This window comes from Heloderma suspectum, chromosome 12, assembly GCF_057233095.1.
Source record: "Heloderma suspectum isolate Gila_16-S chromosome 12, 16-S_ref, whole genome shotgun sequence".
Classification (NCBI taxonomy): domain Eukaryota; kingdom Metazoa; phylum Chordata; class Lepidosauria; order Squamata; family Helodermatidae; genus Heloderma; species Heloderma suspectum.
Window position 1 is genome coordinate 17,872,553 of NC_139469.1, and position 13,986 is coordinate 17,886,538.

General features: G+C 47.2%; 1 protein-coding gene across 1 annotated transcript in view; it reads right to left on the reverse strand.

Moving 5' to 3' along the window:
- The window catches only part of XYLT1 (xylosyltransferase 1), a 127,311-nt gene that overhangs the window by 12,798 nt on the left and 100,527 nt on the right, over positions 1-13,986 (reverse strand). The gene's annotated exons all lie outside the window — the stretch shown is intronic.

Below are 13,986 nucleotides of genomic sequence, written 5' to 3' on the forward strand. Positions count from 1 at the left end.
TGGCACCATCAATGAAGTCCCCTTTCAAGCTGCGCAAGTTGGTGGCTGTAAAGGAGAAGACCTTATGGAGTGGAAGGCCATGGTGGGGAAGGGTTAATAGTATAAAATCATGAGTTTTAGGTAGTACTTTTATTGTTTTACGGTAGGAAGGAGAAGGATCCCACAAAGAAGAGTTGCAATTCAGTCCACCTGGAATGGAGGGGAGGCTGGGTAGTGCCAGGACTGAAGGCACCAGGCTGGAGGCCTTATCAGGCTTCAAGGTTGTAAAGCACCCCAGCCTGCCAAAGGCCAGCACAGCTGGAGAGTTGTGAAAAATCATCCCATCCTCCTTGGGAGAAGGGGGGGGGCGGGGGAAGAACTAGAAGCAGGGCTGAGAACAGATAAAAGCAGGCAACCAGTCCGCCTTCTTTTGTCCTTTGGTTTCATTCGGTCTGGGTGCTAGGTGTTGGAACGCTGACTGCAGCAAAGGATCCTACTTCGAGGTGTGAGCAGTTAGGCCAGGTAGTTTTATTGTTTTATGTTGGGTTTCCAAACAGGGGACTGATTCTTGGGGGACTTCTAACTTGTATTTTGCTTTATTTCCCTTCCCATTCCCTTACCCCATAACTTGTAAATAAATATCTACCTCAAACTATTGCTGCTATTTCTTTCCTGGGTCAGTGCTAAATTCAGTGGCTACTGTTTCCCTCTCAAGGGTGTGAGGGGGTAGGAGGGTTCCTCTTGGGTTTGGCTGAGCCAGCTCGGAGAGGTGGTGGCAGTGGATCAAGGGGCCCCACCTTTCTTTACTGTGGCCATCACTACCCAGAGCCTATCTTTCAGCCTAACCCCCTGAGCTCGGTTAGGCTGAGAGAGTGTGACTGGCCCAAGATCAACCAGCCAGTTCCATGGCTGAGCAGGGGATCTGGGTCTCCTACCTTGACATTCTAACCCAGGGGTTGGGAACCTGCTGCCCTCCAGATGTTATGTTCTCCAACTCCCAGCAGCCCCAGCCAGCATGACCAATAGTCAGGAACGGTGGGAGTTAAAAACATAAGAAGAGCCATGTTGGATCAGAAGAGCCATGCTGGATGGATTCTGTTCATACAGTAGGCCAACCAGATGTCCATGGGAAGCCCACAAGGACATGACTGCAAGAGTACCCTCCTGGTTGTGTTCCCAGAAATGGGTGTACATAGCCATAATGCCTCTGATACTGGAGGTATCATATAGCCATCAGAACTAGTAGCTGCTGATAGCCTTCTCTTCCATGAATTTGTCTAACCCCTTTTTAAAGCCATCCAAATTGGTGGGCATCACTACATTTTGTGATAGTGTATTCCACCGTTTAACTCTGCACTGTGTGAAGTACTTTCTTTTATCTCTCCTGAATCTCCCACTATTCAGCTTCATGGGATGACCCTGGGTTCTAGTATTATGGGAGAGAGAGAAAAAGTCTCCCTATCCTCTCTATACCATGCATACACCTCTATCATATCCCCCCTTACTCACTGTTTTCTAAGCTAAACTGCCCCAAACATTGTAACCTTTCCTCATAAGAGAGTTGTTTCAGACCCTTGTTCAGTTTGGTTGTCCTTTTCTGCACTTTTCCAACTCTGCAATGTCCATTTTGAGGTGCAATGACTAGAACAGAACACAGTATTCCAGGTGTGGTCACACCATAGGTTTGTATAACGGTAGTGTGATATTGATCATTCTATATCTTTTGATTCCTTTCCTAATTATGCCCAACATGGATTTTGCCTTTTTTACAGCAGCCACACACTCAGTTGACATTTTTGTTTTGCTACCCACCACAATCCCAAGATCTCTTTTTTGGGCAGTCATCACCAGTTTGGATCCCATCAGTGTATACGTGAAGTGGGAATTTTTGTCTCAATGTGCATCTCTTTATACTTGCTTACACTGAACTGCATTTGTTATTTGAATGCCCATTCTTCCATTTCCGAAGCGCTTTGCTATCCCTTTTTGTCACAGACATAGATGAACATATTTACATGATACCACAAAGTACAGGATCTAAAATTATACTTAACTGAAACATTTCATCCCAACCACTAACCTATAGTATTTTTTTTTAAACTTTCTTAAAATGTCACCTCTTTCTTAAAATGTCAACTTGCTTCTTGACAAAGTCAACTCTTGCCTTCTCCTGACTGGTATATTTAGTATATTTTCCATGCCAGTACAAGCCACTGTGATGCCATTTCTAATAATTAGCACCAAGGGATGCTTCAATTAACAAAACACTTACTTAAAAAAGGAACACATTTCAGCTTGCAAACATTAATTAGGGAGAATTATTTGTTTGCTGGCTTTTCTTTTGAAAGTGAAAAATCTAAGATTAGTTTGCAGCCATTAAATAGTACGGAATAAGAATACCTGGTTATTAAACTGCATTTAAAGTATCATCTGTATTAAAAGACTTCCCCCAGATAGAAGTCTCTAATTATTACATTAGAGCAGTGACTGGGGAGAGAAAGAAAGAGAGACTGAGAGAGAGAGAGAGAGAGATTGAGAGAGATCAGCGACTTTGAATGTATTGCAGCAGTTAAAACTGATAAGGCAGAAAGGAGAATTTCCTATCTTCAGACTGCTCCCAGGTACCAGAGACGGTCCTTATTTTTTGGCTCCTGACCATAGTAAAATACAGGAAAACAGGAGGAGGTGAGCATACAAAATAGATAACAAAGAAGAGAAACAGGTTCTCAGGATGCAAAAATAAATTTATTATAGGAAGCCCCCAAAATAAATTTATTATAGGAAGCTTATGTCCTTATTTTTGCCTTTTGGGGGTGCTTTCATGAAAGTTGCTGTTCCCACTGGGATTCAGCTCCTTCCTGCAGCATCTCTAGAAGTTTATATTGCATACAGGTCTCTTCCTGTGTTTGAGACGGCCAGGGCCAGCCCTACCATTATGCAAAGTGAGGCAGTTGTCCCAGGTGGCAGATGATGGGAGGTGGCATCAAGTTGTTGGAGGAGAGGAGAGTGGGCCAAGCTAGCCTGCTGTGCCGTGAAGACTGTTGTCCTATCATTGATGCTGAAGAAATATTCAACTGCTAGTTAGCTGTTATATATGGAGTGGGAAGAGGTGCCATTTTGTTCTTTTTTCAGGCAGCAAAATAAATTGGGTGAGCTCTGGAGTGGGGAATCCTCTGCTGGGTTCCTCCTACGTCAGTGCGCTCCCACGAATCACAAGCTTAACTGGCAGCAGCAGCATTTTGATTGAGCCACCATTTAAAGTTCCCACAATGCCCAAGGGCATCGTTAGGGGCACTGTGGGAAATTTGAATGGAGGGACCTGCCGTTTAAATTCCCCACAATGCACCAGCATAGCAGCAGCTAGGCTTGGAAGGGTGGAGGGGTTTTGGAGGATGGGGAGTGGGGATTGGAAGCTTGGGGGGGTTTGCAGTGGGGATTGCATCCTCCTGGGGGGTGCAACATGCTCCACGTTGTTAAGGATTGGCTTAGATTGTGAGGGGAAATAGTTTGACCCAAGTTTAAACTAAGCCAATCCCATTTGAATTGGGGGTGGGGGGGAGGATGATTTTATTTACCATTAACATGAACAAGAGTTTTTCATTCATTGCATTGTTGGGGAAAGCCCAGCTGTTCTGTTGAGGAACTGCCACTCCAAGGAGCCCTTTGGTTCAACAGCATTGAGGTGTTCTATATATCTTGTTGTGAATATCAGAAACGGGATACTGGGGAGATGTTTTACCTGTAAAAGTCTATAATTCCCCCAGTGGTGTCTCTCTTTTATTGATGAGCTGTAGGGAGCTGAGGTGAGCCAGGGGGTTGGAACTGAGGAACACACTAGAGCGAGGAAGATGGTGGTTGATGGGACAAAGTCTCAGCCCAAACAGGAAGCCTTTTATAGCACTTCCTGCTCAGAGGGTCCAATGGACATTCTGAGGGTGGGGCCAGTCCAGATTCCAAGAATACATCACTTCCAGGAAGATGTTCTGAGCTACAGTTCTGCTGGGTCACGATATGGGGCCGCCATACACAGAACCAAACCTGTAACCTGAATAGGGGTGGACGAAAGTCACTTACCTGTCGTCGAAGCTTGTTCGCGGTGGGGGGGAGGCGCTTCGCTGCTCCCCCCGCGAAGTTCAGGCCGGGGGGGGGAGGTTTCCCACCTCGCCCCGGCCGAAATTCAGGCCAGGGGGAGGCTTCCCGCCTCGCCCCGGCCGAAATTCAGGCCAGGGGGAGGCTTCCCGCCTCGCCCCGGCCGAAATTCAGGCTGGGGAGGAGGCTTCCCGCCTCGCCCGGCCGCGAACGCGAATTTTTTTTTTTAAAAAAACCACGCCCCCGTGATAGGCTACGTGACGATTAACATAGCCTATCACGGCTAGATCTGCAAAGTCAGCCATGATAGGCTACGTTAATCGTCACGTAGCCTATCATGGGTGACTTAAAAAAAGAAAAGAAAAAGCGCGTACGCTAATGGCGGCCCCCATAGGGAGCCGCCATTCGCGTTCCTTATTTGGTCACTGTAGTCTACGTAAAGATTTACGTAGACGACGGCGAAAATAAGGGCAACGCAAATAGCGTTGCCCTTATTTTTGCCGTCGTCTACGTAAATCTTTACGTAGACTACAGCGACCAAATAAGGAACGGGAATGGAGGCTCCCTATGGGGGCTGCCATTATCCGTACGCGCTTTTTTTTTTTTTTAAGTCACCCATGATAGGCTACGTGACGATTAACGTAGCCTATCACGGCTGACTTTGCAAATCTAGCCGTGATAGGCTACGTTAATTGTCATGTAGCCTATCACGGGGGCGTTTTTTTCTTTCTTTTATTGGAATGGCGGTGGCGGCAGCCGGCCAAAAGACCGGCTGCCGCTCCCGCCCCGCACGAACACCCGCCGAACCGCTGGCCGGACCTGCCGCCGGGAGGGACATTCGGCGAAGGTAAGTCCCGTCCCGGGGGGGGGGTGCGGGGTGCGGGGGGGGTGTGCGGAGGATTTCTCCCCGAAACTTGTTCGGGGGGCCGAACATGTTGGCACTCGGCCCCCCGAAGTTTCGGGGAGAAATTCTTGGCCATCCCTAAACCTGAACAGCCCTTGACACTGTCAACATGTGTCAGAAAGGCCTAGTGCTGAACCTGTATTCTTTTTGGCACTAGGTTAAAAGATTGTCATTAGTCCTGGCTATGGAATTTCCAGCTGCTTGATCCCTCTCATTTTTATTGCATTGTTTAATGTTGTCGTATTTAATTGCATTGTAGATTTCAAATAGTTATGTATTCAGTCTTGGGATCCATTTTTGGGGTGAAGGTATGGTTTATAATTTCTTAAGGGAGCCATCTTATGCATGTTTAGACAGAAAAAAGTCCTACAACTCCCAGCATTCCTCAGCCAGGAGTTGTAGGACTTTTTTTCCTGTCTAAACATGCATTGGATTTGCACCCTAAAATAAATAAAATAAAAAGCAATTTGTGATGCTTACTCAAATGTAACAAAAATACATTTTTTTTTGCGGGGGGGGGGACTCTTTCCTCTCTCTCTCTCTCTCCCCCTTTCATGCTACCACTGCAAGAATAAATGTTACAGTTTAAGGAACTGCAACCAGATGATGATGAACATGTGATTAAACCCGAAATGCCAGGAGATTGCAAACCCCGGACATGACGTGCTCTATTCCTGACACTTGCCTTGTGTGAGTAGTAAATGAATCCCCATAGCCAAAATGGCATACAGCTAACCCGAATTCCTTTTGCTCAACTGAAGGTTCAATTTGGATCACTTCCCCATTTTAGTACCAGAAGAAAAGACAAGTTCTCTTCTATGTAGCTTTGGACAACCTCTCCTTTCTAATTATAGCTGGTTATTTCTGGTAAAAATGCTAGTTTTACTGTCAGACAGTAGCAAAGTTCTTCTTCTTTTAAGGCACAGTCCTATGCATGTTTAGACAGAAATTAGTCCCACAAGTCGTGTGTGTCATGCTGTCTGGGGAATTCTGGGAGTTGTAGGGCTTTTTCTGTCTAAACATGCATAGGATTGCACCCATATTTATGAGCAGTAAGGGCAGAACTACACGTCACATGAACTTCCATGTTCCTTCAGCCTTCAGGGCTTTGTTTCGTCACGCATAGCAGACCCAGACAGCTTCAGGTTGAGTGAAGGACCAGGGGGGACTGTTTAACCCTTCCCTACCCAGCCGTTTGTCCACTCAGAATCACCCTGCAGCATCTTTTGTCCTCTGGAGAGAAGACATAATAAGCACTTGCAACTTTTCTCTCTCAGGAGAAAAACAGCTAGGTGTGTGCGCCTGTGGATGGCATTTTGAGCAGATGAATGGCAGGGGAGGAGAATGTGAACTAGCATTCCCCCACTTCTGCTGGGGGTCTTCTCAACCTGAAGCCACCAGGGACTGCTTTACATGATTAAAAAAGAGAATGCTGTGGTGGTGGGAGAATAATGGAATAAAAGGTTGCTATACAGAATAACAAAGGTCCGCATAGTTCAAGCAATGGTATTCCCCATAGTGACCTATGGCTGTGAGACCTGGACCATAAGGAAGGCTGAGCGAAGGAAGATAGATGCTTTTGAACTGTGGTGCTGGAGGAAATTCTGAGAGTGCCTTGGACTGCAAGAAGATCAAACCAGTCCATCCTCCAGGAAATAAAGCCAGACTGCTCACTTGAGGGAAGGATATTAAAGGCAAAACTTAAGTACTTTGGCCACATCATGAGAAGACAGGATACCCTGGAGAAGATGCTGATGCTAGGGAAAGTGGAAGGCAAAAGGAAGAGGGGCCGACCAAGGGCAAGGTGGATGGATGTAGGGATGTACGAAAGTCACTTACCTTTTTGAAGGGTGACATTCGTGGTGGTGGGGGAGGCGCTCCGTCCCTCCCCCCGAAATTCTGGCCGGGGGGGGGAGGCGCTCCATCCCTCTCCCCCGAAATTCTGGCCGGGGGGGAGGTGCTCCGTCCCTCCCCCCCCCCGAATCCTGGCCGGCCGGCTCCACAAATGGCAGGGGCCATAGCCGCTGCCGTTTGCGTCCCTGCAGTCAGCCGTGATAGGCTACGTAAAGGTTTACGTAGCCTATCACGGCTGATTTAAAAGAAAAAAAACAAGCGCGTATGCAAATGGCGGCGCCTATGGGTGCCGCCATTTGCGTTCCTTATTTTGGCACATCTTAGTCTACGTAAATATTTACGTAGACTAAGACGGCGAAAATAAGGGGAACGCAAATAGCGTAGACGCTACGCTATTTGCGTTCCCCTTATTTTCGCCGTCTTAGTCTACGTAAATGTTTATGTAGACTAAGATGTGCCAAAATAAGGAACGCAAATGGCGGCGCCCATGGGCGCCGCCATTTGCGTACATGCGTTTTTTTTCTTTTAAATCAGCCGTGATAGGCTACGTATACATTTACATAGCCTATCACGGTGTTTTTTAAAAATCTAGCTGTGATAGGCTAAGTAAATCTTTATGTAGCCTATCACTTTTTTTTGTTTTTGTTTTTTTTTAAGTGGAAATGGCGGCGGCAGCAGCCGGTCGGAAGACCAGCGGCCGCGGTTGCCGCACCGCCACGGCCGCACCGCCGCCGCCAGGAAGATCCGCCCAAGGTAAGTCCCGTCCCGGGGGGTGGTGGGGGGTGGCAGACTGTTCCACCACCGATTTCGGGGGGCCGAATGCGCTGGCATTTGACCTCCCCGAGATTCGTGGCGAAATTTCTGACATCCCTAGATGGATGATATTCTGGAGGTGACGGACTCGACCTTGGGGGAGCTGGAGGTGGCGATGGCCGACAGGAAGCTCTGGCATGGGCTGGTCCATGAAGTCATGAAGAGTTGGAAGCAACTGACCGAATAAACAACAACAAACATACAGAACAACACATTACTGTGCTATGGCAAGCATGATCTGCAACAGTGGTGATGAACGTCTTTCGGCCCGAGGGGCGGATTCAATTTCAGAGGAGCTCTCGGGATGGCAAGTTCAATGGTGGGTGGGGCCAAAGGCAAAAGGGGCAGGCCAATGGTAAAAGCGGGTGGAGCCAAAATCACAGCCGATTGTAGCTTCAAGCTCTGACTGCCAGTAACCAAGCTTTAGGGGAGGCATTTCAACCTTTAGAATGGGGCAAAACACATGCAAAAGCTGGGAAACAACCAAACGATTAGTGGCGGGGGGGGGAAGGGGGGCAGACTATTTGGGGGATTCCCAGAGGCCAGATTGGAGTCCCAGGCCTATGTCAGATTGGGGACAGATTGGGGCCCCAGGCCTATGCCAACACCCCCTATCTACAATTTAGCCTGATATTTGCTCCTCATGGATATGGGACTGCAGCTTGAACTGCCCCACCCCATGGATCCCAAGGTCCTGGTAAATTCTAAACTCCCCTTCCCAATGCTTGGGATCTGCATCTATCCATGTATGTATGTATGTATGTATGTATGTATGTATGTTATTTACAATATTTATATACCACTCCATATCAAAGATTTCGGAGTGGTGAACAACAAGATAAAAGCATAAAACCCCATAATTAAAACAATTAAAACATTTTCAAAGAACAGATTCTGAACTTAATAAACCATGGCTGGTCACTTAGGGAAGGCCTTTTGAAATAACAATGTCTTCAGGAGGCGCTGAAAGCAACACAACGTTGGTGCCTGCCTGACCTCCAAAGGCAGGGAGTTCCACAGGAAGAGGGCCACCACACTGAAGTCTCTTCTCCTGGTGGACTCCAACCAGGCCATAGGTCCATGTGGAACCACCAGGAGCATGCCCTCTGATGACCTCAGTAACCGGGCAGGTTGGTAAGGGAGAAGGCGCTCTCTCGGGTATCCTGGTCCCAAGTTGTTTAGGGCTTTGTACCCTAGTACTAGAACCTTAAACCTGGCCCAGTAGCAAATAGGCAGCCAGTGCAGTTCCCTCAGCAAAGGAGCTGCATGCTGAAAAGGGGCAGCTCCCGACAACAGCCGCGCTGCTGTGTTCTGCACTAGCTCCAGCTTCCGGACCAGCCTCAAGGGCAGCCCCACATAGAGCACGTTGTAGTAATCCAGTCTTGAGGTTACTGGTTACCACTGTGGCCAAGCTATCCAATCAGAGAGTCCACTCAGTTGTATTTCTTCCCTCCCCGCCCAATGCTCCTTAGCCCCCGACTCTGCTTTTGCAACTTGGAAGTAGTAACATCTCTTCTTCTGGCCCCTGCTTGGACCCGCACTTAAAATTTGGCCAAGATAAATTATGCCTTGATTACGCGTTTGTGTCTCATTGCTCACCACAAACAGGGACCATTAGGTTCACACAGCAGACACTAATTGCCTGCCGCCTAGTTAATTTTGCTCTCTGTGATGAATTGCAACTGCTAACGAGGCCAGAAACAAACTTTTCGAGTTTCACCAATGCAGTTGAGCGCAGAAGTCATTTAACATTCCTCAATTAAAACAAATCCATCTTGTTTCTTTCCCTCTGCCCCCCTTTGAGGTATACTGGTGCTATCTTTCTCAAGAAACACGAGAAGAAGCCAATGTGTATACCCAGGGTTGTTGGAACTCAGGCCTGGTTGTCCCAGTCCTGCCCACTGCAGTTTCCCAGGTAGCTGCCCACCTTTCACTGGCCCCACTGCCTTTCCCCCAAGGGTCTGGTGGTTTCCTGCCTTTTGCAGTTTTACCCCCTAATCCTAAAAGGTAAGCCAAAATATGTTGGTGTTTTTGGTCCTGCCCCTTTTGCCCTGCGCCCCACCAACCAATGGAATGCAGCCCCCAAGAGCATCTCTGAAATGGGATTCGGCTCCCGGGCTGAAAGAGGTTGAACATCCCTCAACAATTTGCAAAGATGGAGCTAATGTTATGCAGGTGTGCCCATACGTTGAAGCCACGTGGAGCTAACCTTCTAACAAGTCCAAAGATGAGTCCATCTAGCTTGGTATCCTGACTAAGATGGAGATTCTACCCCGCCTTGCCACCCAATACTCTTTTGATGTCAGTAACATTTGAAATGTCAATAACTGAACCTGGGACCGTGTGCATGGAAACGATGGAGATGGGGGAGATGAGCACTACGCGTTTGGACCCAGTAGAAAGAATGAAGCTGTTCCATTATAGCAGCCTTCTCCACTCTGGTGCCTTCCAGGTGTTTGGGACCACAACTCCCAGCATTCCTGTCCATTGACTGTGCTGGCTGGGGGTTGAAGTACAAAACATCTTTAGAGCCAATGTGGCGTAGTGGTTAGAGTGTTGGACTGGGACTCGGGAGATCTGGGTTCTAGTCCCCACTTGGCCATGAAGCTCATTGGGTGACTTTGGGCCAGTCCCTGACTCTCAGCCTAACCTAACTCACAGGGCTGTTGTGAGGATAAAATGAAGAGCAGGAAGATCATGTACGCTGCCTTGGGTTCCTTGTAAGAAGAAAAAAGGTGGGATATAACTGTATAGATCAATACATAATTTTAGCAACTCAAAAAGCCGTGCATGGTAAGCTAACAACCACTTGTCGTCAGCTTTGAAACTGCCATGTCTCCCCAAAGCTGCATTTGCAATTGGCATCCATTCATTGTTAGTAATGAACTTATGAAATAGAAATGTTTCCATGGAAAAATAAAGCACTGGAAAAAAGGTCCACCTCACATCACTGCCTACTAATAGGGAGACATTAGGTAGCTGGCACAGGCATAACACTGCTCCTGCTCTCTCTTCCACCCACCCAGCTGTATTTGCAACAAGGAATACAAGTTAAAATGCAACCATCCATCTCTTCCCAAAGACTGTTGGCTCCAGGTTTTGGGGGTCCCTTGGGCAAGATGCCATAGTTGCCCCCCCCATCTCCAAGTGAGCCCCCTCCTCCATCTCAGTGGCACTGCTGCCCATTTATCTGCCCTCTACCTCTTGGCCCAACTGCCCAGAGGAGGATCACAAAGGAAGTGGAAGCTGCTACTCCTTTTCCTTTCTCCTGTCACTGCTTACTCCAGGGGTCTCCAATGCTGTGCCTGCAGGCAGCTGCCAAACATTTTAATTCCACCCCCCCCTTTTTTGAAAATACATACATGGGTCCGTATGCATCCATAGCAATGAATACATATGAAATGCATACAGCTTCCTAGAAATTATACATAGGCTTCAACAAAAGCGGACCAAATATCCATATAAGTATTAATTTGAAGGTAGTGTCTATATGCCACCTGTTGAAATACTGAAAGCATTGGTCTTCAATCCATTGCGTTATAGGAGGTGAGTGTTCATCCTTCTAATGTTGTAATATCAGTCTTTTAGCTGTCAAAAGGGTGCGGTGAATCCATTTACGCTGATTGTCTGTTAATGTCCATGAAGTGGGTCAATAATTTAAAAGAGCATGTACATCAGTGAATATTAATGATTGTTCCAGGACAAAATTTATCTGTGTAATAAACTCCTCCCCAAAAGAAGCAACTACTGGGGATTGCTAAAACGTATGTTTAAAAGAAGCATTGGCTGGATTGCACCACCAGCAATTAGCCAATTAGATGATCCTTTATTAAAGAGACGTTGCAGTGTCCAACAGGCATGAAGCAAAAGGTTTTGGTGAATAAGATACAGCCTGTCATCTATAGACATGAGAGGTAGACGCCACTGTGGCCATCCACTGATTAGGCATTTTGTCATAGTGCCCACAGGTCCACAAAGGTTGGGGACCCCTGGCTTACTCACTTCGAGAAGGTAGCTGAACAGATAGCAAGATCAAGGAGAAGGAGCAGCAGGGCCAGGAGCCTTAGTGATGGCCCCCCCTGGAAGGATGTAGCCCTTGGCCTCTGTCCAATGGTGCTGACCACTGATGCCAGTCTTGAATCCGAATCAGTTCAACCAATGGAATCCCAAGTTTAATGAGTTAGGCTAGCCTTCCCCAACCAGGTGCCCTCCAGATGTTTTGGATTACAACTCCCAAAATTCCTGACCATTAGCCATGTTAGCAGTGGCTGCTGGGAGCTGAAGTCCAAAACATCCAGCACAGGCCAGGTAAGGCTGACATTTGTAACTGCATGTAGCAAGACCTGACTAAACTTCTTTTCGCTGTTATCTTGCATGCATGCTTTTAATCAACTCAGGGGATGACTCCCATGCCAGCAAAACATCAGAAGAATGGCAGATCCCAAGAAATACAGTTCAGGCGACAATTCATCATGACGCAAAATGGCAAATCAATCAACAGACATCTTGATAAACAGAAGGAGCCCAACATCCATCTCCTTAATAGGAAATTAACATCTCCGATTTGCCACCCACAACACCAAAAACATTCGTGCCCACCTAAGCCTCTCTCAGTTGCCCAAAGATGATGCAAAATGGATACAGCAGAGGCTTAATAACTATGGAAAAATTTGTTCAATTAGCTGTAGGTGCTTTAACTGAAATTTGTGATTAAGCAAGGAAAAATGATAAAATTATTGTTATTTTAAAGACACTGCCTCTTTGAATATTTGTTAAAATCATTCAGGTTGGCAGTAGGGATGCACAGATTTTGTTAAATCCATTACACTTGAGTTTCACAGATTGTTGGGAGTCTTTCTTTCCATTGTCCTCCCATTGATGGAATCAGGTATTTTTTAGGGACGTACAAGATGTTCATTCCTGTTTGCAAATGTGCATTCGCGCTAATGTACATTTGCGCAAGTGCGCATCAGCTCCAATGCATACTTGTGAAATTGCGCATTTGCACAAATCCCCCCAAAGTAAAACAAAAACAAAATCAGTCTGCACTTGCACAAATGTGCATTTGAACAATTCTTCCCTAAAAGTTAAAAAGCCCACAAAAACGGTCCACAAGTTCATGCAATCTGCACCGCTCAGAAAAGGCCAGTCCGCTGTGGAATCGCAGGTCAGATTTGTACACATATGAACTTGTTTGAATTTGGCGCAGATTTCTCTGACATCCCTAGTTAGGACTGAAGCAATATGTGAATGTGAGAGTGGGTGGGTTAACTCTTTCACCCCTGTGCAGTTTTCCCAGTGAAAATCACCTCTCCACAAAGTTGCTATTTGCCCTATTAGTGAAAACCTACAGCAGGTGTGCACAACCTTTTTGGTCCTGAGGGCTGCATCAGGTGACAGCTGGGGTGGCAGAGGCTGCCCATACCTGTGTGTGCACATACATACAAACTCTCTCTCTCTCTCACACGCACGCACACACATTCTTCTCACTCACTCACCCCCCTTCTCACGCCGACTCAACCCAACAGTGACAGATCTTGGTCTTGCAACAACGGCATCAAGGTATTGAAACCCACTCCACCCCCAACATGATCATCAAAAAGAGAGAGGAAAAAACACTCCAGGAACAGAATCTATGGTTTCTGCCAGGAACCTCCTTCCTAGAGCGACCCAGGAAGTAAGCAGGAACCTTCAACTGCTGCTTCCTGGGACGCTCTAGGGACAAAGTGCTGCTCCATGGCAGGGTTCACAGAACCTGTTCCTAGGACGTTTTTCCTTTTCCTGCCATCCTGTTTTTTTTGGCAGCAGATGCTGGGGGCCTGGGGGCCACCAGGCAGGGCTTTTGAGGGCTGCCTGTGGCCCATGGGCCACCTTTAAAAACCTCCTCTCAGATTTCCTGATACAGTGGGGAAACAGTGATCTCAAGCATCAGGATCACTGGCAGGAGAGAGAGGTCTTAACTTCACACACCTCCCAGTGATCCTGCTGCAGACAGCTGTTTTCCTGCTGGTATCAGTAGTGAAGAAACAGCTATCTGTTCCCTGCCCCCCGGCTGGTGGTTGACCAGCCAGGCAGCAGGGAAAAGTGGGCAGGCCACTTTGTAGCTCCGTGGGCCACACAGAGCAGCTAACAGTCACATGCAGCCTGCAGGTTGCCCAAATGCGGTGTAGATCATACTGGGCTGGATGGATCAATGGCCTAACTCTGATATGGCATCTTCACATGCTCTGTCAAAGGTGATCAGCTTATGTCACACTTTCTTTTTGAAAGCAGTGCAATGGAAGGTGTTAAGATCGTACCTTTGTATGGGTTTTTTTGGGTGCTTTAGCCCTAGCCCAGTAATTGAA